The sequence below is a fragment of the Sminthopsis crassicaudata genome, chromosome 3, assembly GCF_048593235.1.
Source record: "Sminthopsis crassicaudata isolate SCR6 chromosome 3, ASM4859323v1, whole genome shotgun sequence".
NCBI classification, from domain to species: domain Eukaryota; kingdom Metazoa; phylum Chordata; class Mammalia; order Dasyuromorphia; family Dasyuridae; genus Sminthopsis; species Sminthopsis crassicaudata.
Window position 1 is genome coordinate 222,750,660 of NC_133619.1, and position 23,609 is coordinate 222,774,268.

Genomic DNA, 23,609 nt, shown 5'->3' on the forward strand with positions numbered 1-23,609 from the left:
TGTGTACACATATACATACACACACACATATTTATTATACTTATATACACATATCGAAAGTCCCTTATCCCTTGCCTCAATCTCCTCATTTGTAAAATGAACTGGAGAAGGAAATGTCAAACCATTCCAGTATCTTTGCCAAGAAAACCCCAAATGGGGTCATAAAGAATCGGCCATATCTAAAACAACTTTACAACACATGTAAAGGGAGTATTACTGTGTAGTATGAACTAGTGAAATGGACAATTTGAGAGGATACTGGAAGTACTTTTATGAATTGATGGCAGATCAGAGTAAGGAGAACAAAGAAGACAAATTATTGGTAATATTAACAATAAAACTACTCAGAGATTTCAGAACTCTATTCAATAAATGATATACCAGGAATTCAAAAGAATAAAGTTAAAACATGTCACATCTCCTGAGAGGTGATAAATTTAAAACGCAGAAAAAGATAAAACATTTTTGGACCCAAATGATTGGGATAATGGAGGTATTTGTTTTGCTGTATTATATGTACATGTATTACTTTTTAAAAATTTTAATTTTAATTTTAAAATTTTTTTCCAAAGGGTGAGATGGGAAGACAAATTAATAAAAACATTTCATATTTTTTAATTTAAAATATCACTTTTTTAAACTAAAATTTTAAAATCTGTCCATTTAAGTTTGTAGGTTTAGCCAATTCAGGGTGAAACAGCAGACAATTGAGACCTTGGCACTTTTAGATGAGGAATCTTCCATTTCTAAGCTGCTTTGCTCTGAAGTGATTATCTCCGGTACTGGAGGATATATGGAGAGATTCAGTAGGCTTGATCACTTATAATTTTGTTGAGTACTTTACAATTTATTATGAGTAGCAGTAGCAATTGTAGTAGTAATAGTATACCTTGAAAAAAGGGTAGAATTTGTTTATGCTGACTGATAACCACGTTGGCTTCAAAGTAGGTGTAGGGATTTTCTCAAGTTTTTAAGTCTGACGAAGGCATAAAGAAGATCAAAGTAAAAATTCCTTTATGAACTGTCTTGCTATACCAATCATTTGATTACATTAGGGACAAATCACAGAATCTTCTAGTTAGAAATGATCTCAAAGGCCTTCTGTATTTGACCAAGAATACTAGTGATAACATTCCTAACAAAAGAGTCACTAAACTTTTTCTTGGGGACCTCATTTGAGTGGGAACTTGCTACATGTCAAGTCTGGACTAGTCATTAGAAAGTCACTCCTTATGTGAACTGATCCAACCACTCAGGAACTAGGCCCAAAGATCCAGCAGTATTTCCCAAAGAGATCTTAAAGGAGGGAAAAGTACCCACATGTGCAAAAATGTTTGTGGCAGCCCTCTTTGCTGTGGCAAGAAACTGGAAACTTGGAGAATGGCTAAACACATTATGGTATATGAATGTTATGGAATATTATTGTTATATAAGAAATTATCAGCATAATGAATTCAGAGTGTGCAGCAACAGCAAGATTATGTGATGATCAATTCTGATGGATATGGCTCTTCAATAGTGAAGTGATTCAGGTCACTTCCAATATACTTGTAATGGAGAGAGCCACCTGCATCCAGAAAGAGAACTACGGGGACTGAATATGGATCATAACATAGTATTTTCACTTTTCTGTTGTTGTTTGCTTGCTTTTTGATTCCTTTATTTTTTTTCTTCATGATAATTGTAGAAATATTTAACATATATTGGATTATTTGCCATCTAAGGGATAGGGTAGGATGAAAGGAGAAAGAAAAAAAAAATTGGGAACACAAGGTTTTGCCAGGTGAATGTTGAAAATTATCTATGCATAGATTTTAAAAATAAAAAGCTTTAATTAAAAAAAAAAAGTTACTTCTTAAACTGAAAAGGCAACTGCCTCTCTACAACTTAATAGTCATTGCTCTTGGTTCTCCCTTCTGTTGGATTTAGTGCTTCTTACACAAAAGCCCTTCAAAATACTTGAATTTAATTATTCTGTCCCAACTTCTCCCTCTAAAAGAAATTTTTCTTCTCCAGGAACTCTCCAGTTCCTTCAGCCAGTCTCTGTGTATGGTTTATTTCCTAAATTTTAGCTTGTCCATGTCCTTCCTAAAATGTAAAATCAATCAATCAAAAAATATTAAGCACCTACCATATGCTAAACACTATGCACTATGTTCTGGGGATACAAAAAGGCAAAAAGACAGTCCCTGTCCTCATGAAGCTTATGATTTAATGAGGTGAGACAACATAAAAACAAATATATATAAAAATAGGCCATATACGGGATTAATAGAAAATAAGAGAGGGAGGGGATTAAAATTAAGAGGCTTCCTGTAGAAAGTGAGATTTTAGTTGAGACTTAAAGCACAATTCTCCAGATGTGACCTGACTAGAGTTCCATGGGACTATCACATTTCTGTTTGTGACACCTTCCCTCTTAATGCAACCTACAGCAATCTGGTTGTCATATTGCATAGCTGATTCACAGTAAGTTTTCAATTCACTAAAATCCCAAGATCTTATTTCACATCAACTATCACGACTTCCCCACCTTCAAGGTCAAACAATCACCTTTATTCATGTCAACATTTCTTACACTCATTTTTTATTATACCACATAATATCCAATTGTTCTATTCATTAGCTGAAATCAATACTGAGTGTAAGGAAGAAAAAGAAGACAACCATAGCTATAGCTCATAATAAAATGAAAAACACTTAATTATTATATTTTAATACAAATAATAAACAATATCTGAATTGGGAGGCTTCTGAGAGTGCAGATAAGTCAATCAATAAGTATTTAGTATCTACTATATGTCAGGTACTGTTCTGGATAAATCACAAATATTATTAAATATATTATCATCTTGCATCCTAAAATCTAGTAATGGGGGGAAAAAAGCAGCAGCTTCCAAATTTATACACAACCCCAGGCTAAAATAACAAAGGAGACTTGGTCCAATGTAAAAACAGGGGGAACACCTATCCAATTTATGTGGAAGAACTGGGAAACTTCTAAGAGATTAGCTAAAAACCTCCTCCCCCACTTTAAAGAGGTTTCTTAAACCTCTCTTCTTTACAGACAGATTCACACAGTACCTTAACCTTTCAAAAAGATGCTCTCAGCAGAGTTTTTAAACACACATACATGCGTATATACATGTGTGTATGTTATGTATATTCAACATATTTCTTTATATATAAATATGCAAAACTATCTTGATATATTTAAACATACTTTACATAATTAAAAATATAACCATATCTTATGTATAATTACATTTAGAAATATATCTATATTTTAAATATAAAAATTTTCATTATATTTATATTAATAGTGTTTAGCAATAACATGTTTTATTTAATAGGTATTAAAATATATAAAGTGCTCATATATACATATTACACATATATAATATAGATGTATGTGTGTATTTTTTTCTTTAAATAAAAATTACCTCTACTGAAATAAAACAAAGAAATACTTTGCTGTCTTTTTAGTATAATTTCTCCATTCTAAAATTATACATTTTTAACCCAAAATCCTTACAAATATAACATTCCAAAATGAAACCACCAGTAGCAAACACTTTAATAATAATAAAAATAATAAATATCATTTACGTCTCTGGTTTCCTTAAGACTCAGCTCAAATACCATCTTCTTTCGGTAAGAGGCCCTTTCTGTTCCACTCAGTTGCTTTTTTCTCCAAGGTTACCTTGATCCTATTTTGCATATGTTTTGAATATTCCTACATAAATCTGGGTTGTCTCTCCCTTATCACATGAATACTTTCCTGGCAGGAAGGCACAGGAAGGCTTTTGTGTAGTCAGCATCTAGCTCCACCTCTGGTATATAAAAGGTGCTTAATAAAGGCTTCTTGGCTGATGATTTGCTGTTCCATAGCTTACATAGCATTTGTCACAAAATACATCATTTCATTTCATCTTCATGACAACCCCGCAGAAAGAAGTTAAAAGTATTTTGATCTGGAACTGTGATTTCATGATTGTATGAAATTCTTTTGGCTAATGAGGAGTTTAACTGATCTGGTCCGAATCACACATTATATGTTATAGGTGAGATTTGAAACCAGGCTTTAAGGACTCAAATGCCAGTTGTAATGTTCTTTCCTTTAAAACACACTAACTTCAGGCAAAGATCTATAGACATGGGTCTGATTAAAGATAAAAGAATAACAATTCTAAAATCCAGTAGCAACAAGCACACTTTAAAAATATTTAATTTCAACAACATATTCAGAGAAACTGAATATGGATTAATGCATATTATTTTCACCTTTTGCTTGTTTGTTTCCCTTTTGATCTGATTTTTCTTCACAACTATGACAAATATCAATATTTTAAAAATTGCACATATTTAACCTATGTCAGACTGCTTGCTGTCTTGGGGAGTAAGGAGTAGGAGGGGTAAAAACTTGAAACATTAGTCTTACAAAAATGAATGTTGAAAATTATCTTTGCATGTATTTAGAAAATAAAATAGTATTGAAATTTTTTTAAATTAAAAAAAATTAAGACAAAGCTAAATCATTAGTATGGAAAAGCTTACATGAACTGATGCTAAATGATATAAGCAGAACCAAGAAAACATTCTACACTGTAACAGCAAAATTCTGAGATGATCATTTGATATAGACTTAGTTCTCAGCAATAGTAATCTAAGACAATTCCAAAAGACTTGGGATAGAAAATGTCATCCACAGCCAGAGAAATAATTTCACTGTTTTTCCCTTTATTCTGATTTTTCTTTCTCTAATGTGGAAATATAATTAATATGATTGTACATGTCTACCCTATTCTGCATTGCTTGCTATCTTAGAAAAAGGAGGAGAAAGAGGATTCAGAACTCAAAATCTCATATAAATGAATATTGAAAACTATCAGAAAAAACTAATTAAAATGCTATTAAGTTTTTTAAAAAACAAACAATTGGCTAAATAGCTATAATTTTATGTTGAAGATACCTGTTGTTCAATCTATTTAGTAAGTGGATTGAGTTACTAAGTGTGACTAAATAAGTGGAGTAAGAAAGGAAATAATCCTCCCTGTAATCTTTGTTAGAGAATTCTCCAGTGAAAAACTCTGACCCCTGCTCAGCAACTTAATCTTTGATGTTTTGGACACTGAACCAGAGAGCAGGTAAAAGGTGAGACTTGAACCCAGGTTCTTCTGACTTTAAAAGCAGTTCTGTAATTAGGAACAAATGACTTGGCATATTTTTCGTAAGTCAGTCATGTGATGTAGAGGATAAAGAATACAGGAGTTAGAAATAAGGAAGATCTGAATTTAAATCCAACCTTGCACTTTTGTCAATCTGAAAGTATTACATAAACAGTAGTTGTAATTAGTTTAATTGTTATAAGGACTATATATGATCTGTAAAATCTTTAAAAGGATGACTGAGATAGTCCTGAATGTTTCATAATTATCTTTATTAAATTGGAGTACATTTGGGGGGAGGGAACTGTCCTCTCAAAAGGATCTCAGAAATTCTGTAATAAAACCTACTATGGATTTATTCCCATTAGATTTATCAAACTAACAGTTATCACAATTTAAGATCCCAACTAGTGACCAAAGAGTATTTGAGACTATTTTCTACCTTATCTATTATTATTATTATTATTAACATGCCATTTTTGCATAATCTAAACTGGATTTGATGATAAACTTTATCTCTATACCCAGAATTAGATTTAAATCTTGAATCTGCCAAAGGAACTGTCACAATAACAAAAAAAATTTGAATGGAAAATTGGTTATCAGTGAAATTTAAAAAAAAAAAAAATTTAAACTAAATAAATGAGAGGCCACTAATAACAAATAATTCACGGGGCAGCTAGGTGGCGCAGTGGATAGAGCACCAGCCCTGAATTCAGGAGGACTTGAGTTCAAATGTGGTCTCAGACACTTAACACTTCCTAGCTGTGTGACCCTGGGCAAGTCACTTAATTCCAGCCTCAAAAAAAAAAAAAAAAAAATTCACAATGGTTCAGGATGACTAAATAATTTTAAATGAATTTCAAGTTCTTTGCTTCTATCTATACATATATTTCTAAAAGTGTTGATTTGAAAATGTAATTTTTGATTTTGATCAAGATAACATATGCAAGATACAACTAATCTACTTCTGAAATTATGTAATTAAGCTATTCTGGTAATAATTCAAGGATAAGGAAGGTCTGCAGCAAAAGTGATATTACCTTTTCAACCATGCTAAAGGCAGCATGATAATCATGGGGTGGAGGGGAGGGAGAAGGTGGGGTGGAGAGAAGAGGTAAGTCAAAGAAAATAATAGAACATGAAGACAGCTATTCTACTGTCCTTTCTTTTTAGTGTCTCCCCACTCGTCACATTTTTACTAATACTCCTTTGTATGGTATGGAAAAGGGTTAGATAAAAATTAGAAAATAGGTGCTTTCCAAAAGCCATATGAAATATCCATTAGGTATTAAACGAACAAAATCCAAAAGACAGATGTTGTCTGAGCAGTCAATCAACAAGGATCCTACAGCTGGCATGTATTTAATATGATAGAGTATCACCCCAACTGGGCTACATAAACCTTATGTAACCTACAGCTGTTAATGCCGGTGCATGATATATGGTTATTGTTAGCATCTTTCATTAGACCAGCTTTTTCTGTGCCCTATTTTCATGCTTCCACAAATGAATAGTGCCTCTGATCAAATGCTTTCATTTTATAAGATAAATATAGCTATTTTTTTCAAACCATATCACAACAATAAGCTCACATATTTTTTTCTTTCCATAGGTATCTGCAGAACTCATTTCACAACAAACAAATCTAGTAAGCTACAAAAATTTACACCAACCTGACCTATTTTGAAGGGGAAAGAATTATAGTCACCATAAAAACAGATCCATCCTAAATCTTTATTTTGTTTCAAGTGAAATACGTTAGTAGAATATTTGTATCCAATTATTTAATAAATCTTAAGCATAACATTCAACCTAACATCCCATTAAATTGATAACAGAAGACAATCTTGCAATCCATTCTTTTTCTCTTTCATCTTTCAGCTAGCAGAAGCTGCAAGCATGGACTCCTACTCATAAAAACAAGCCAGTTACATACATATCTAAACAATTTAAATCTGCAGCAAATCTTAACTATTTAAGAAATGGTTTCCATTGCACACATAAAAAAGGAAGTGTCACAGCAAGCAAAAAAAAAAAAAAAACCAAAACAAAAAACAAACAAACAAACAAAAAAACCCATTCATTTGGAAATATATCCAAAATCAGATTTGAAATGTTTCTTTTATCAAAACATAAAAGGCAAAAATACATGTGTATTTTTTTTAATTAAATGACCCCAAACTGTCATTAGGCAGATTTTCACACATAAGAAACTAAACAGAACCCAACAGCTATAATTCAAAATTAAAGGGAAACATTAAGATTTACAATGATTTGATTTTCCCAGTATCGTTTTTGTTAAAAAGCCTGTCTGCACAAAGCTGTGAAAGCATACAAACAATATTTTCTAAATTAATTTTCATGCACACCTTTCATTTAAATAATTTTCCATTCTGATGTGGCTGCTGACTCACCATTCTTTGAATATTCACAATTGGGGCTCCAAGAGTCAAAATGCCTGTTTTCTTACTGCTATTACTAAAAAAGAAAAAGAAAGGAAAGAAAAGGAAAGGAAAAAGGTCTTCCTCTGATGCTGGCGTTCTTTACCCTGTCTGAGGGGGAGACTAATCTGCAGGGAAGCCAGCTCTGCAGAAATCTATTTCACACTGTGCAATGCTGAAAAATACCAGAGCTACCAGTCACATAAGTAAAGCTATCAGGACTGTAGATTTCATCCCAGAAAACAGTTTTCTTCTACATCCTATGTGCATTTTGCCAACTTAAACAAAAGGTGCTAAAAAAAAAAAAAAAAAAAATTGGCACGCCACACACACACATGCACACACGCACACACACATACACACATACTGTCTCTCTCCCCCCAGAATCAACACTCCCACCTGCATTATTTTGCATTTTCAGAAACCTCAGGCAGAACAATAAACAAGGAACATGGTTGCAAATCACCCCATATCATACCCACAGCAGTTTTTGAGGGGAACTGACAGGCAGCCTTGACTTAAAAGACAGGAGAACAAAAGCAGTATTAATTACGATGGCAAAACAGCAAAGAAATACCAAGTGATCAATTAAACCTCATTTCCCATTGACGGATCCAATGCTTTAAAAGGAAAACACCGGAATTCCTTACCTGCTCCTCACCTCTGTGCCTGCTGGATGCAGAGGCTCAGCATGCTTGCAAGCACAGCAGTGAGATGCAGGACCATACAGAATGGATTTTGTTTCAGCCTCTGTATCTCATTGACTGTAACACAGAGGATTTTCAAAGGCATCCCTCCCTCACAACAGCTGGCTTGTTTTTGCTTGCTGCCACATGATTGACAAGTTCATACAAGCTCTGTCAACTTTAACCTTGATGACTGAAAGCTCAGTTTGTATTCCATGTTACATCACAGAGAACTTCTGACCTTAGGGAGAAAAGCTCCAAAGACTTCAAAGCTTAAATTGTCTTTTAAAAATCTAAATGGCTTGTGTCTTCCTTTTTATAATACAAAAGGGAAAATTGTATTTTAAATTCTAACTGCACCAATTCTAAAAGATTTGACACAGTTTGCCATCCTGCCCTTGGTAGGATATTTTCCATTTCATATTAAAGCCAATTCATGAAAGTAAGTCTAAGAAAAATCTATCTCAAATATATATCCTATTTATGAATCCAATATATTTAGTTATTATGACATAATTAAACAACTACTGGATGGAATACCTAGTATAGGCCAAATAGTGAGTTAAGTGATATGGCAGATATGTCTTTTAAAAAGTAACCATTGACCAATAAATTTAGAAGGGATCCCTATTTAAGAGCAGCTGCTATAATTTTGCTACCCCCTATGCTCAGTCTGCCTTTTCTTCTCCTGGCTTCCCCTAAGGTCCTAACCTTTGGACTTTTGCTCATGATGCTTCTTCCCCCATTTTCTTCACCTGTCAATATTACAAACTTCCTTCTGAATCTGAGTTAAATATGGAAATTCTACGCTGAGGGGATTGAGAAAAACAAGTTCACATGCTGCTAGTGGAAATTGTAAAATGGCAGAATCTTTTTTCCCCCATAATCTTTATAGTAACCTGCATCATACCCTCTGAATCAATTATATTACTGAATCAATTTGGCAAGACAGAATTGTTGTATAGAAGGAGGAAGGGAATCTGTTCAATATTTGTAGTAATATTTTTAATGGCAATCCCCTTGAAAATTTAAATATTTATAATAATTGAAAGCAATAATACAATAATAAGAGAATGACTAAATAAAAAATTACAACAATAAGATAATGGTTAAATAAATTTTGGTATTTTAATTAACAGAATATAATAATATAATTACCCTTTCCCTACTCTGCTATAAACAGTTTTATCTCCCATTCTTGAAAAATACTCCCTCCTCATCCTCAGCCTTCCTGCAATTCCTTGTTCTGTTCAAGACTTTGCTCATATAATTTACATTGAGTCTTTCTTTAATCCCCAAATATTGGTGCTTTCTCCTTCACCAAATAACTTTGTAAATGTTTTATATTTAATTATCTATATACAGGTGGTCTCAGTTCTTGAAGGAAAGACTTGTTTTACTTCTATATTCCTATTGTCTGGATGGCAGTAAGCATATAGTAAGAGCTTTAAAAATTTAAATTGATTTAACTAAGTGAAATATAATGCAGCCTCGGCAATAAGAGCCGAGAAAGAGATTCAAGGAATTAGAGTAGGAAATGAGGAAATCAAACTATCACTCTTTGCAGATGACATGATATATACTTAGAGAACCCCAAAGACTCTGCTAAAAAGCTATTAGAAATAATTCAAAATTTCAGCAAAGTGGCAGGATACAAAATAAATCCACATAAATCCTCAACATTTTTATACATTACCAACACAATCCAACAGCAAGAGATACAAAGAGAAATTCCATTCAAAATAACTATTGATAGTATAAAATATTTGGGAATATATCTACCAAAGGAAAGTCAGGAATTATAAGAGCAAAATTACAAAACACTTGCCACAAAAATAAAGTCAGATTTAAATAATTGAAAAGACATGAAATGCTCTTGGATAGGCCAAGCGAATATAATCAAGATGACAATACTCCCTAAGCTAATCTATCTATTTAGTGCTATACCAATCAGACTTCCAAGAAACTATTTTAGTGACCTAGGAAAAATAACAACAAAATTCATATGGAAGAACAAAAGGTGGAGGATTTCAAGGGAAGTACTGAAAAAAAAAAAAAAAAATCAAATGAAGGTGGCTTAGCTGTACCTGATCTAGAACTATATTATAAAGCAAGAGTCACCAAAACCATTTGGTATTGGCTAAGAAATAGACTAGTTGATCAATGGCATAGGTTAGCTTCACAGGGCAAGATAGTGAATAAAAATATCAATCTAGTGTTTGACAAACCAAAGATCCCAACTCCTGGGATAAGAATTCATTATTTGACAAAAACTGCTGGGAAAATTGGAAATTAGTAGGGCAGAAACTAGGCATGGACCCACATTTAACACCACATACTAAGAATAAGATCAAAATGGGTCCAAGATTTAGGCATAAAGACCGAGATCATAAATAAATTGGAGGAACATAGGATAGTTTACCTCTCAGACTCGTGGAGGAGGAAGGAGTTTGTGACCAAAGGAGAACTAGAGATCATTATTGATCACAAAATAGAAAATTTTGATTACATCAAATTAAAAAGCTTTTGCACAAACAAAACTAATGCAAACAAGATTAGAAGGGAAATAACAAATTGGGAAAATATTTTTACAGTTAAAGGTTCTGATAAAGGCCTCATCTCCAAAATATATAGAGAACTGATCCTAATTTATAAGAAATCAAGCTATTCTCCAATTGATAAATGGTCAAAGGATATGAACTGACAATTTTCAGATGATGAAATTGAAACTATATCCACTCATATGAAAGTGTTCCAAATCACTATTGATCAGAGAAATGCAAATTAAGACAACTCTGAGATACCACTACACACCTGTCAGATTGGCTAAGATGACAGGAACAAATAATGATGAATGTTGGAGAGGATGTGGAAAAACTGGGACACTGATACATTATTGGTGGAATTGTGAAAGAATACAACCATTCTGGAGAGCAATTTGGAATGATGCCCAAAAAGTTATCAAACTGTGCATACCCTTTGATCCAGCAGTGCTACTACTGGGCTTATATCTCAAGGAAATACTAAAGAAGGGAAAGGGACCTGTATGTGCCAAAATGTTTGTGGCAGCCACAAATGTAGTGGCTAGAAACTGGAAGATGAATGGATGTCCATCAATTGGAGAATGGTTGGGTAAATTGTGGTATATGAAGGTTATGGAATATTATTGTTCTGTAAGAAATGACCAGCAGGAGGAATACAGAGAGGCTTGGAGAGACTTACATCAACTGATGCTGAGTGAAATGAGCAGAACTAGGGGATCATTATACACTTCAACAATGATACTGTATGAGGATGTAGTCTGAGGGAAGTGGATATCTTCAACATAGAGAAGAGCTAATCCAATTCCAATTGATCAATGATGGACAGAATCAGCTACACCCAGAAAAGGAACACTGGGAAATGAGTGTAAACTGTTAGCATTTTTTGTTTTTCTTCCCAGATTTTTATCTTTGGAAGACAATTATTCCTTTGCAACAACAACAACAACAAAATTCGGTTCTGCACATATATATTGTACCTAGGATATACTATAAGATATTTAATATATATAGGAATGCCTGCCATCTAGGGGAGGGGGTGGAGGGAAAGAGGGGAAAAATTCAGAACAGGGAGTACAAGGGATAATGTTGTAAAAAATAAATTACCTATGCATATGTACTGTCAAAAAAAAAAAAAAAAAAAAGAGTACAGTTAGGTCCTGATGCTATGGAGAGATATTTTCATATAATAGGTATGATTTATTGATATTAGTGGGAGTTATAAACTCATATGATTTTATGAAACAGGAAAGTATTTATTGATCTGAAGCATGAAGGTAGCCTGAGGTAGCCTGAGGAAGAGATGGGAGGTAGCGTATACCAGACAAGCCAATCTTGCCCATCATAATGGAGACAATCCAGCATCCTGAATCCAAGAGCCTTGGGTTTAACAATGTCCCCTCAGTCCATCAGACCTGCTTCCAGTCCAGCCACCACAGCCATCACTGAGAAGGGAAATCACTGGGGAGAAGAATCACTTCCACAGCTACTGACCAACTGCTCTCAGGAGGAAGATAAGCACAAAGAGTTGGGAGTGGGACTACAACTCCCTCGTCCAGGACCCCACTCCAAACACCAATCCAGCTTCCAGGCCAATCCACTCATCAACCATCTGCCGACTAACAGATTGCCACAGGAAAGGCAAGGCAGCCCATCGGAGCTAGCAAAATACCCCAAGGGAGAGACAAGAGATAAGGGAAGCCATTGACCCCCCACCATCACCCTTGACCATCACCTTACATCTGACTTTTCCAAAGACAGCTCAGGCCCCTGAAGGTAAGAGCCTTGGGAATAGCAATGATTCTAGAATCCATCACCTTGGACCCATCACCCGGACAAGAGGCATCTTGTGGCTAAAACAAACCATCCTGCAATTACTATTGAAAACTTTGAAAGGATGGTCCATGCCATCAGTGTCCTTGGTACTGCCAAAGTATCAGAATCATCAACATTTGCACAATAGCTCAAAAACATCTGATTTTACCAGAGAAGATGACATGAAAGAAAAGGATATAATTAATATGTTTTGCTGCTGTATCTTCCTTATTTCACAGCTGAAGAAACCAAAGTTAATAAATCAAATGATCTGAGACTGGATTGGAACTCGGGTCTACTTGGCTCTACTATTGCCACCTAAGCTTAGCTGTCTTAAAGATGGATACTATAAAACAGAGAGAAATGGGAAAGAGGCTCCAAATTTGAAGGGCGGAGGGAGAGAAGTGTATTTCGTACACTTTCTGGGACATAATGCACTTGGTTAATAAACATTTAATAAACTGAAAATAGAGAAAGTAGCAATGTGTGATATTTTTTCAAAAGATCAATAAGTAAAATTGGTTTATACCTGCTTGGATTTCAGTTTTGAAAAATATTGAAAACTACCTTAGTCTTTAAATTATATCAATTGAGATTTCCATTTAAAAACAAAAACAAAGTAAAAATCCTTTTACTCAACTCCAAAAATCTGTCGTCCACCAGTTAAATTTCAAAGTTTCACTGTGGCTTGGAGATGACCCTGGCAGAGTTCTCAAGGGATATGTCAAGGCAAAACAGGAGTTTTCTGGTAGGTCTTACTAATGAAACAAATAAAGAAAATTCTCGTAGTGAATATGAAATCGAGCTACTTAATGTAAATATAAACATATACACATTTTCTAAGATAAATTAATAGATATTAAAAGTCATATTTTTAAAAAAATATATAATATTTTAACCTTAAACTAAAGTAGATGTGACTTTCTTGGAGGGGGCAGGGGGAATTGAGGTTAAGTGACTTGCTCAGGATCACACAGCTGGTTAAGTATTAAGTGTCTGAGGTCATATTTGAACTTAGGTCTTCCTGACTTCAGAGCCAGTGCTCTTATCCACTGGCCCATCTAGCTGCCCCTGACTTTCATTTTTTAGGAATTTAAAAATTCTCATTGTAGCACTGTTTAAGAAAGAAAAGAAAGGAAGGAAGGAAAGACAATAGCTAGATTTGTAGTTAGGAAAAACCTGAGTTTGAACTATTTCAGACTGTGTAACCAAGTCATCTTAACCTACCCATGTCTAAATTTCCTGATCTGTAAAATGGGACAAAATCTGTAATATCTTACTGCATAGGGTTGTTATAAAGATAACTGAAATAATTATATGTAAAATACTGTGTGAATCTTAAAGTAACAATTATAATTATTTAAATTTATATAATGCCAAGAAAATTCCTCCACACCAGTCCATCTTTAAAAGTTAATTACTTCTAAACATTATTAATTGCAAGTATTTTGTAAACCTAACAGACCAATTATAGTATAACTATTAAAATTTGTTACAAAAACAAAGTCCTTCTAAACTTTAAAAGTTAATTTCCCACTGCTAAGTGAGAACTCGGGTTGTCTGGATAGTGACAAGGTGAGAATTCAGGTTGGACAATTACAAGGTGAGAACTCAGGTTGACTTGATGGAAGGAGCAGGCTCATTGGCTGAGGTGGTTCTTCCCAGAAGCCCTTGCATTATCCCACGCCCATTCTCTGGGAGAATAAAAGAGAGGACTCCCAGAGATAGAAGAAGACTCTGCATTGCATCAGGCTTGACGGGGCTCTCTGCAGGAAGGGAAGTCACTTCTCTGGACAAGAGTTAACAGCAACTGCCTGGAGACAACGGTTCGTTACAGGAAGAAGAATCTGTCTGAGAGATTTGAGTAGACACAGCAGATCTCTTCCCAGAGAGTGATCCGGCAGCTTCTAGAGACGACAGCTCGCTACATTTGGCGCCCAACGTGGGGCAAGGACTTTTGCTTATTCTGACAAGAGGAGCTAGACCAGACCTTCACAATTAGTGACTTATTAAGTTTAAAAGCATAACTTGGTGTAATGTAATCTGTGGTTGAAAACAGACTAGCAAAACTTAAAAACTGGTATTACATTATTAAGTACATATACATACACATATTAAACATTCTACCTAGGGAATTTGTTCTTATTTATTGCTTATATTACCTTCCCCAAAGAATTAACATTATTTGATAACATATCCCTTTTTAAATATATTTCTATATTATATATTAGACCACATATAATAAACATATACATTACATATACAAACATGCATGCATGTGTATTTATAGATAAAGATGTATAAGAGGCAATAATCATAGAGAGCTGGCTTTCAAGTTAGGAAGTCTGACTTCTAACACATGCTTAAGATTTGTGACCTTAAGTTGAAGAGCAGATGTCCGTCTCACCCCCCCTTGAGGCTGGGGTTAAATGACTTGCCCAGGGTCACACAGTCTGAGGAAGTGTTACGTGTCTGAGATCATATCTGAACTCGGGTCCTCCTGATTTCAGGGCTCTATCCACTGCGCCACCTAGCTGCCCCCGAAGAAGTCAGTCTTAATTGGTATAGATTCTCCAGGAACCTTATACCCTGATGAAATCATAAATATGGAATTAATTAAAAAAAAAAAAAAAACAACCTGGTACCAACCAAAATTTAACTCACCCCTTCCATGCCACCAATTACAAGGCAACCCTTTCTTTCCCACCTCTTCTTTCCCTTCTTCTTCCTACTCTTCTTTCCAGTTCCTAATTCACCTATGTGTTAGAACTCAGGGTTTCTTATCAGTAGCTACTGGTAAAATGAGAGAAATATTTGTTCAAAAAAATTTTTTTTGATATATTTAAATATAAAAATATTAGGTTTAGGAATCTAGTTACTATTTTTTAATAATAATAATAATAATAATAATAATAATAATAATATATATATATATATATATACATATATATATATATATATATATATATATATATATATATATATATATATATATATATATATATATATATATATATATATATATATATATATATATATATGATAGGCAGGTGCTTCAGTTTCCTCCTCTGAAAATAGTTTCCCACCTATTCAAAATTGGGCTTACAAATAATTTTAAGGCACCTCTCATTTGAAAATAAAGTCTTGAACATTTTCCTATGTTGTTTCAAAAGAAAGTAACAAATGCACCAAAAACATATCCATAACAACAACAAAAAGAACTTATGTCTATGGAAAAAGTCCCTTTGAGAGCAGGTAGTATTGGAAGATGTTGGGATAAGAATCCAAGTAAGTATCTGAATAGACTTCCAGATCCGGTCAGCAGCTAACTATGTAATTTCTACAAACCATTTAAGACCTCTGGCCTCAGGTAACATGTCCGGTAACATGAGGGGGGTTAGACTACATAATCTAAGACCCCTTTCAGCTCTTTAAAAAAAAAAAAAATAAGATTACATTCTTTGCAGGTGATATATTCCAGCTTTAAGCCATTTCTCTCCTCCCAGCTCCCCCAACATTTTTCTCTACCCCTTGCAGTCCCCTTCTCTCATTAGCAAGTTGCTTACCACGAAGCAGTATTGGGGGGTATAGTGATTAAGTCCAGAGAGGGAAGCTGGGATGGTCTGGACTCTTCCTCAGAATGAAATTCAGGATATATGCTTCCCAGTTGTCACCATACCCTTACAATCATATTAATGTGCTATCTTTGTTTATTAGAATATAAGCTCTCTGAGGGCAAAGAGTATCTAAATTTTTGCTTTTATTTGTACCTCCATCATATTTAATTAATATTTGTAGACTTGAATACTTGAATTGTAGATATTGAATAGATTACCCAGATTCTGTATATTCTTCTTCACTGAATCTTTGAAAAATCCTCCAAACTTTGGACAATGTGTTGTATGACTCACATTCATACAACACTGCCTGAAGATAATCAGTTTTAAAAGATGGACTTTTATTTCAAGGAAAAGCTTAGGGTCATTAAAAGGACTGTGCATATTTCCAAAGGCAAGACATCCACTTCCTCATTCAATTCTGGTTTGATTTCATTGTTGTTTACCCAAGATTATGTATTATTTACATCTTATAATATCTCAAATACACACAAATAGCTATATTTTGAACAGGCATATTTTTTTATGTCTATATGTCTGTGTGAGAGTATTTAGTGAGGAGAGGATAGGGACTAAGGAATCCCCCTTTTCCAAACCAGATCAGGAACTATTCTCCAACTATTCTATTTGCCTGGTACATTAAAAGGATAAGTGACTTCCTTGGAGTCACAGAGCCAGTACTTAGCAGAGGTTTTCCTGTCTCTGAAGCCAACTTTCTATTCACTGTAGCATGGTGCCTTGTTTTAAGACTTGGAACTCTGCAGTTTTCTGGCGCTTGATGCAATCTGTACAATAACATTTGTCAACAGAAGAACTTATAATCTATAAGGAACCCCACTACTATTTGAATTCTAAAATATACATCGCCCATATAGCGACAAGCAGCCTGTGTCTCCTTGTTTTATGGCTCATTTGAAATTAATAAACAAAAAAGCTGAACTAAGTTATCTCTATGTTTATATCTTTTAAAGAATTTTGTATTATTATGTAATCTAGAGAGAGAAAATACGTAGTTCGTAGCACTTTGGTTAACTGGATCATCTCTCTCTCTCTCTCTCTCTCTCTCTCTCTCACACACACACACACACACACACACACACACACACACACACACATATATATGTATCCCCCCAACCAATTGCTGTAGAAGGTTTGAGGAGAAAAATTCTGGCGCAGCATTGTGATGAGTAGGATAGGAAATGCCTCAGAGAGAAATAAAATGATTATTTCGGTACAGCGAGGATCCAATTGAAATTAGATAACATGAATTTGTTCTTGACCTAGTCAACAGAGTTAAATGACTTGTTCTAGCTCTGGTTTGGAAGTACATGAATAAAAAACAAGGAATTGAAAAATGGGAATAATCTGAATATAGGTCTAGAAAAGTGTCAGTGATGACGGAACTTGCAAGGGATTTGCAAGTAGAGAGATATTACTCACTGCTACTGAAATAGAACTACACACACACACACATATAAATAAAACTCAACTAAGGAGTTGAGACTTAAGGGAAGAGAGTTTAGCTATAAAGCTGTAAAATAGCCAGGAAAATAATTAGGAAAAAAGCCTAGATAGTGACAAAGTGGATTGGGAAGAGTGGTGGGAAAAGGAAGTAAAGAATAGAGCCAGAGAGGCTGATTAGCAAAATAACCCAACAATCTAGGAGTAAGTTAATAAAGGCCTGAACAAGATGTAGCAGTAGAAAAAGCAAAGGCAAAATTGATATATATTATGAAGGAACAAATGATTGAAAATATAACTGATGTTCCTAAAGGATTCCTGAGTTTCACAAAGATTATCCATTAACATCTTAGAGGATTCTTTTTGTTATTATTCAGTCATTTTTCAATTGTGTCATTCTTCATAACCTTATTTGGGATTCTCTTGGCAAAGATACTGCAGTGGTTAACTATTTTCTTCTCCAACTCATTTTGCAGATGAGGAAACTGAGGCAAACAGGGTAAGTGACTTGGTCAGAATCATATAGCTAGTAAGTGTCTAAGGACAGATTTGAACTTAAGAAACCAAGTCTTCCTGATCTCAAACCTGATGCTCTACCCAAACCTGATTCCAAACCAGCTTCCCTAGAGGTATTTTAGGATCATACACAAGTAGAAGGAGAGGAGAAAGACTGGACTTAAGAGTTGAGAGACATGGATTCAAACTTTATCTCAGATTATTAATACTATTAATAATCAGAATAATAAATTGTCAAAGCCAACCAAACAAACAAAAAAAGAGCAGCCAGTGTGCAATTAAGAAATGTTTAAAGAAACAAAGAAGAGATTAGGGAAGCTCAGACTTAGTTTTGCTAAAATATAATGAAAATAATAATAATAGCTCCTATCAATAGAGTAGTTTGCATTCCACACAGTAATTTCTTGATAGCAACCTATGAAGTGCATAGAGCAAGTATGGATTGTTCTGCTTTACTGAGGAGGAAACAGAAGCTCTGAAAAATAAAAAGATTGGCTCTAGATCACATGGTTAATTTATAAAATAGCTAGGATTAATTATTAGGTCTCCTGACTTCAGGTCCAAAATATTGTTTTGTTTTTTCCTGCATTATATTCAATCAAGAAATATTCATTTTATGTTCTGTAACTTTACTAAAGTTGTTAATTTTTTCTATTAGTTATTAGTTGATTCTCTAAAAACAGCATCACATCAACTGCAAGGAATGATAATTTTGTTTATTATGTACTCTAATTCCTCCCATTTCTTTTTTTCTTCTTTTATTTCTGAAACTAGCATTTCTAGAGCAATATAAAATAGTAGTGGTGACAGTGGACAACCTTGTTTCACCCCTGATCTTATTGGAAATGCTTCTAGTTTATCCCCATTACATATAATGCTGTCTTATCATTTTAAAGAAAACTCCATTTATTCCTATGCTCTCTAGGAATGAGTGTTGGATTTTGCCAAATGTTTTTTGGCATCTATTGATATAATCATATAATTTCTGTTAGTTTGGATATAATTAAATTATACTTATAGTTTTCCAGATATTGAATCAGCCCTGCATTTCTGATATAATTCCTACTGGTATAAATATAGCAGTGTATTATCCTGGTGATAATAGCAGTAATCTCTTTGCTAATATTTTATTTAACATCTTTGCATTAATATTCATTAGGGAAATTAGTCTACAATTTTCTTTCTGTTTTGACTTTTCCTGGTTTAAGTATCAGCACCATATCTGTTGTCATAAAAAGAATTTGATAGGACTTTTTCAGGAAACATTCATTAAGGTTTACTCTATGTATGGCATTTTGCTAAGTCCTAGGGATGGAGATAGAATCAAATAAGCATGTATGTTAAGTTATTAAGGTATTAATACACTTCCACAGGAAGCCTTTCCCAATGTTCCATTTCTAGCGTTTTTCTCTCTGAGATTAACTTCCATCACCTCTGTATATGTCTTGTGTGTATCAAGTTACTTATATGCTATGCCCTACATTAAAATATGTTTGAGGCAACTGGAGGCATAGTGGATAGAGCATCTACCCCAGAGTCCAAAGGATCCGAGTCCTTATCTGACCTCAGACACTTAATAGCTATGTATCCCTGGGCAAGTCACTTAACCAAGATTGCATCCTTCTACCCCCTTCCCCCAATACTATAAGCTCCTTGAGGAAAGGATTTTTTTCCCTTTCTCTTATCTCTATCAACCAACACAGTGCCTTGTACATAACAAGTATCTAATAAATTGTTGCTGAATAACTAACTGAAAGCTTTAAAACATTATATGTAGGTAGCTGGATGGCAAAGTAGATAAGAGTACCTTCCTGGAATCAGGAAGACCTGAGTTCAAATCTTTTCAAATCATTTCATCTCTGCTTGCATCAGTTTCCTCATATGAAAAATGGAAATAACAACAGTACCTTCCGCACAAGGTAATAAGAATCAAATGAGATAATTGTAAAACATTTAGCTTTTACTGTGTGTAAAAAAACCTACCACAAAATAACTAAAAACAAAGTATGTCAACTTATCCTGGTCGTTTTTCTCCAGCCATTAGGATATAAACACAAGAGGGAATAAAGTTGCTGTTGGACTGTGTTTTATTTTGTTTTGTTTTAAAGTAATACAAAAGGAAATCAGGAGATTACTTTCCCAAACAGCAATTTAATATTATGGATTGTTGTTCCTGTGGTTATGTATATAAGTCAAAAGAATTAAAAAAAAACCTTCAAGTACAATGAAGAGTTACTCCCCCATTGAAAGTTGTGAGCATGGGGCAATTAGGTGGCGCAGTGGATAGAGCACCAGCCTTGAATTCAGGAGGACCCGAGTTCAAATCTGGTCTTGGACACTTAACACTTTCTAGCTGTGTGACCCTGGGCAAGTCACTTAACCCCAGCCTCAAAAAAAAAAAAAAAAAAAAAAAAAGTTGTGAGCATGCCATGTGGAATTCTATTATTCTAAAATACAAAAACTCTAAGGTCAAACCTTGCTCTATGGTTCTGAATAACTGAGAACTGGATGCATCGTTATTCTGGCAAATCTGCTCAGAATTGAAATTTTCAATTGACTACTGAGGAAATTTAAGATTAAAGGACATTTCCAATATTACAGAGGGAGTTAGTAACAGAATTTAAAAATCCTTTTAATTTGCCATATTTGGTAATTATTATTAAAGGTAATTTTCATTAAGCTCCATATTCATTTTTTGGTTACTATAAGAAAGCAAAAGGCTGCTAGGTGGCATAGTGAGTGCCAACCCTGGAGTCAGTAAGAGTCATTTTCCTGAGTTCCATCTATCTTACTAGCTATGTGACCCTGTCACTTAATCCTTCTATCCACCTGCAAATAATCTAGAAAAGGAAATGGCAAAATACTCCAGTATCTTTGCCAAGAAAACTTCAAATGGGATCATGAAGAGTCAGACATAACTGAAAATGATTAAACAGCACAACAGAAGCTAAAACAGAACGACAAAGTCTGAAAAAACTAGATTCTATCCTTGGCTCTCTTGGGAGCCTCAGTTTCTCCATCTTTGAAATAAGAAGGTAGAACTAGATGGTTTCTATGTAAGTATTTATCAAACTTGCAAATAACACAAAGCTCAGAAGGATACTATATTTATTGCATGATAGAATTAGTATCTAAAGAAATCTTAGTGGGAATGAAAAAAAAAAAAAAAAAAGAATATGACAAGATAAAATCTATAAGGGTTAAATGTCTCCATCTCATCCAGTATGAGAGGGAACATGGCATAATACAAAGCTGGTCTCATATTCCATAACTAATTTTCAACAAGTACATTAACTCATATATGTTAATTTTATTATAATTACAAAATAATTCCTTTAAAAAAAAAAGTCAAACTCAAAAGTTCCTATTTCGTCCCTTTTATCCTCACAAGAAAAGCTGTTTATTACCCATTCCACCAAAGTAACTACCGTTAGCACCAACCAGATAGGGGCGTAAAGTTCCACTCATCATCACTCTATTCCTTATTTTATTACTCTAATCATTCTTAAAGGCGAAAAAAGAGTTATGTATGGTATAAGCATAAACCCAGTTCCCACTCAAGCTGAAAAAAATTCAATGTGACCAACCACTGGTACACAGACTGAAAATCAGTTATTCAAAAAAATTAGTCTCCAGCAAGAGGGGTTGAATGATTTGGCCTCTCTGAAAGTGGCTGAATTTCTCTGGAAGGACTAGGGTATTCATCTAGGGAGAGCCTACTCATACACCAATTAAATCATAAATTCTTTAAAAGTAAAAAAGTTTTATCTCCCCGAACCCTATCATCACACAGCTGAGGTTTGGAGTTGTTCCCCTCCCTCACCATGGAAGTAAAAGACATTTTATTTGTTTTCTTCTGTCCAGACCTGTGATTTTATTAGCACACTCAACTCTTGGCAAGGAAACCCTTCTTCCCAATGCAGTTAAGACAACTGCTCAGTACCTTTTAGTCCAAGAGTTGCTGTGAGCAATGACTTAGGCCATAGAGTCTGGATGGATCAAGGGAGGAGGCTGCAATTTAAATCCTCTTTTGATTTTAAAGCCAACTCTCTACACAATGATAGTGGTTCTCCAACTTCTCCAGAGATTGAATCCTTTGGTTTAAATTAAAATTTGGCAGAACTACTATAGTAAAATCTCTTAGATTATGACTTTGAATGTCTATTAATAAACAACATAAGGGTTACACACACACAAAATCCAAATAACTGTAGTACTCCGTGGTTTGACAATGAACCAAGCCATAGAGACGGCTAGCCCAATTAAATTTTAATTTCATTAGAGTCAGTCCACCATTCCCACCAAAAGAGATTTCCTTAGATCCCAATTTTGACATCCAATGTAAAAACCATCCTATTTAGCTTTGGGTCATCATAAATTTAATAAACATGTAACATATGCCTTCAAGTAACGGACAATAATAGTAGTAATAATAATAATAATGATAATAGCCAGCATTTATACAGTGCTTTTTATGCACTAGGTACTTTGCTAACTGCTCCACAAATATGTCCTTTGATCTGGGGAACAACCCTGGGAGGTAAGGCACTATTACAGTGGAGAAAACTGAGACAAACAGAAATTGTGGGTTGCCCAAAATCATGCTAATCATTACTAAGTGTCCAAGACCTGAGAAATTCATAGACAAGCACACATCTTAGCTATGTACCATAGTCAATACTGAAAATTTCAATAAACATACTTTGGTCATTCAACAATAATATCTATCAATTGTCCTGCCTTCTAGAGTCCACTTGACCCATTTGGTCAACCAGGATTTGATAAAAGACTTTACGAATACCTTGCCAACATTAAGATTTCTATGTATTCCCCCAATATACCAAATCTGTCCAAAAAGAAAAAGAAATGAAATTATCCTAGAATGATTTAATCTGAATGCTATTTTACAGTTGTTATTATATTAATCATGTTATTTCACAGTTAATTCAATTTAAGTCAGAGAGCATTTATTAGCCAAGCTCTGTTGTAGAGGCTGCTATTACAAAGCCAGAAAAGAAAAAGTTCCTTGTCCTAAGAAACCTCATACTGAGGAAGACAACATATACACACATACCCCTTAATAAGGAACAATAAAACAAAGGAGAAAAGGAACAACTGGAATCATAGTTTCCCTTTCAATGGTTCACAAACACCCATTTTAGAATATTTCCAATAATCAACATTAAGCCTGCTACTTCAAACCATTAAGCTTGGTTTGAAAAATCCACCTCCTTTTTTTCCCTTTTTAAAACCTGGAGTAACATCTGCTCCTCATCTTCCTCAATCCTAATCATGGTAATTTCCCATGGTTCAGACACTTTTAATAATCACATCCAATTCTGTCAATATTCTAGGATGTAAT

The 23,609-nt window shown here is 34.2% G+C and overlaps 1 protein-coding gene across 10 annotated transcripts in view; it reads right to left on the minus strand.

Annotated features, from left to right (window-relative positions):
• SHROOM2 (shroom family member 2) overlaps positions 1 to 23,609 on the minus strand; it is a 217,735-nt gene that overhangs the window by 39,675 nt on the left and 154,451 nt on the right. Inside the window, exon 1 of one of the 10 annotated variants that reach the window (XM_074300039.1) lies at positions 8,263 to 8,323. The exons of 7 other annotated variants lie outside the window; for them this stretch is intronic. The gene's annotated coding sequence lies outside the window, so the exon portion shown is untranslated. Of the gene's footprint in view, positions 1 to 7,585; positions 7,845 to 8,262; positions 8,324 to 23,609 lie in introns of those variants that run through there. 2 more of the 10 variants (XM_074300040.1, XM_074300037.1) reach the window with 2 other exon arrangements.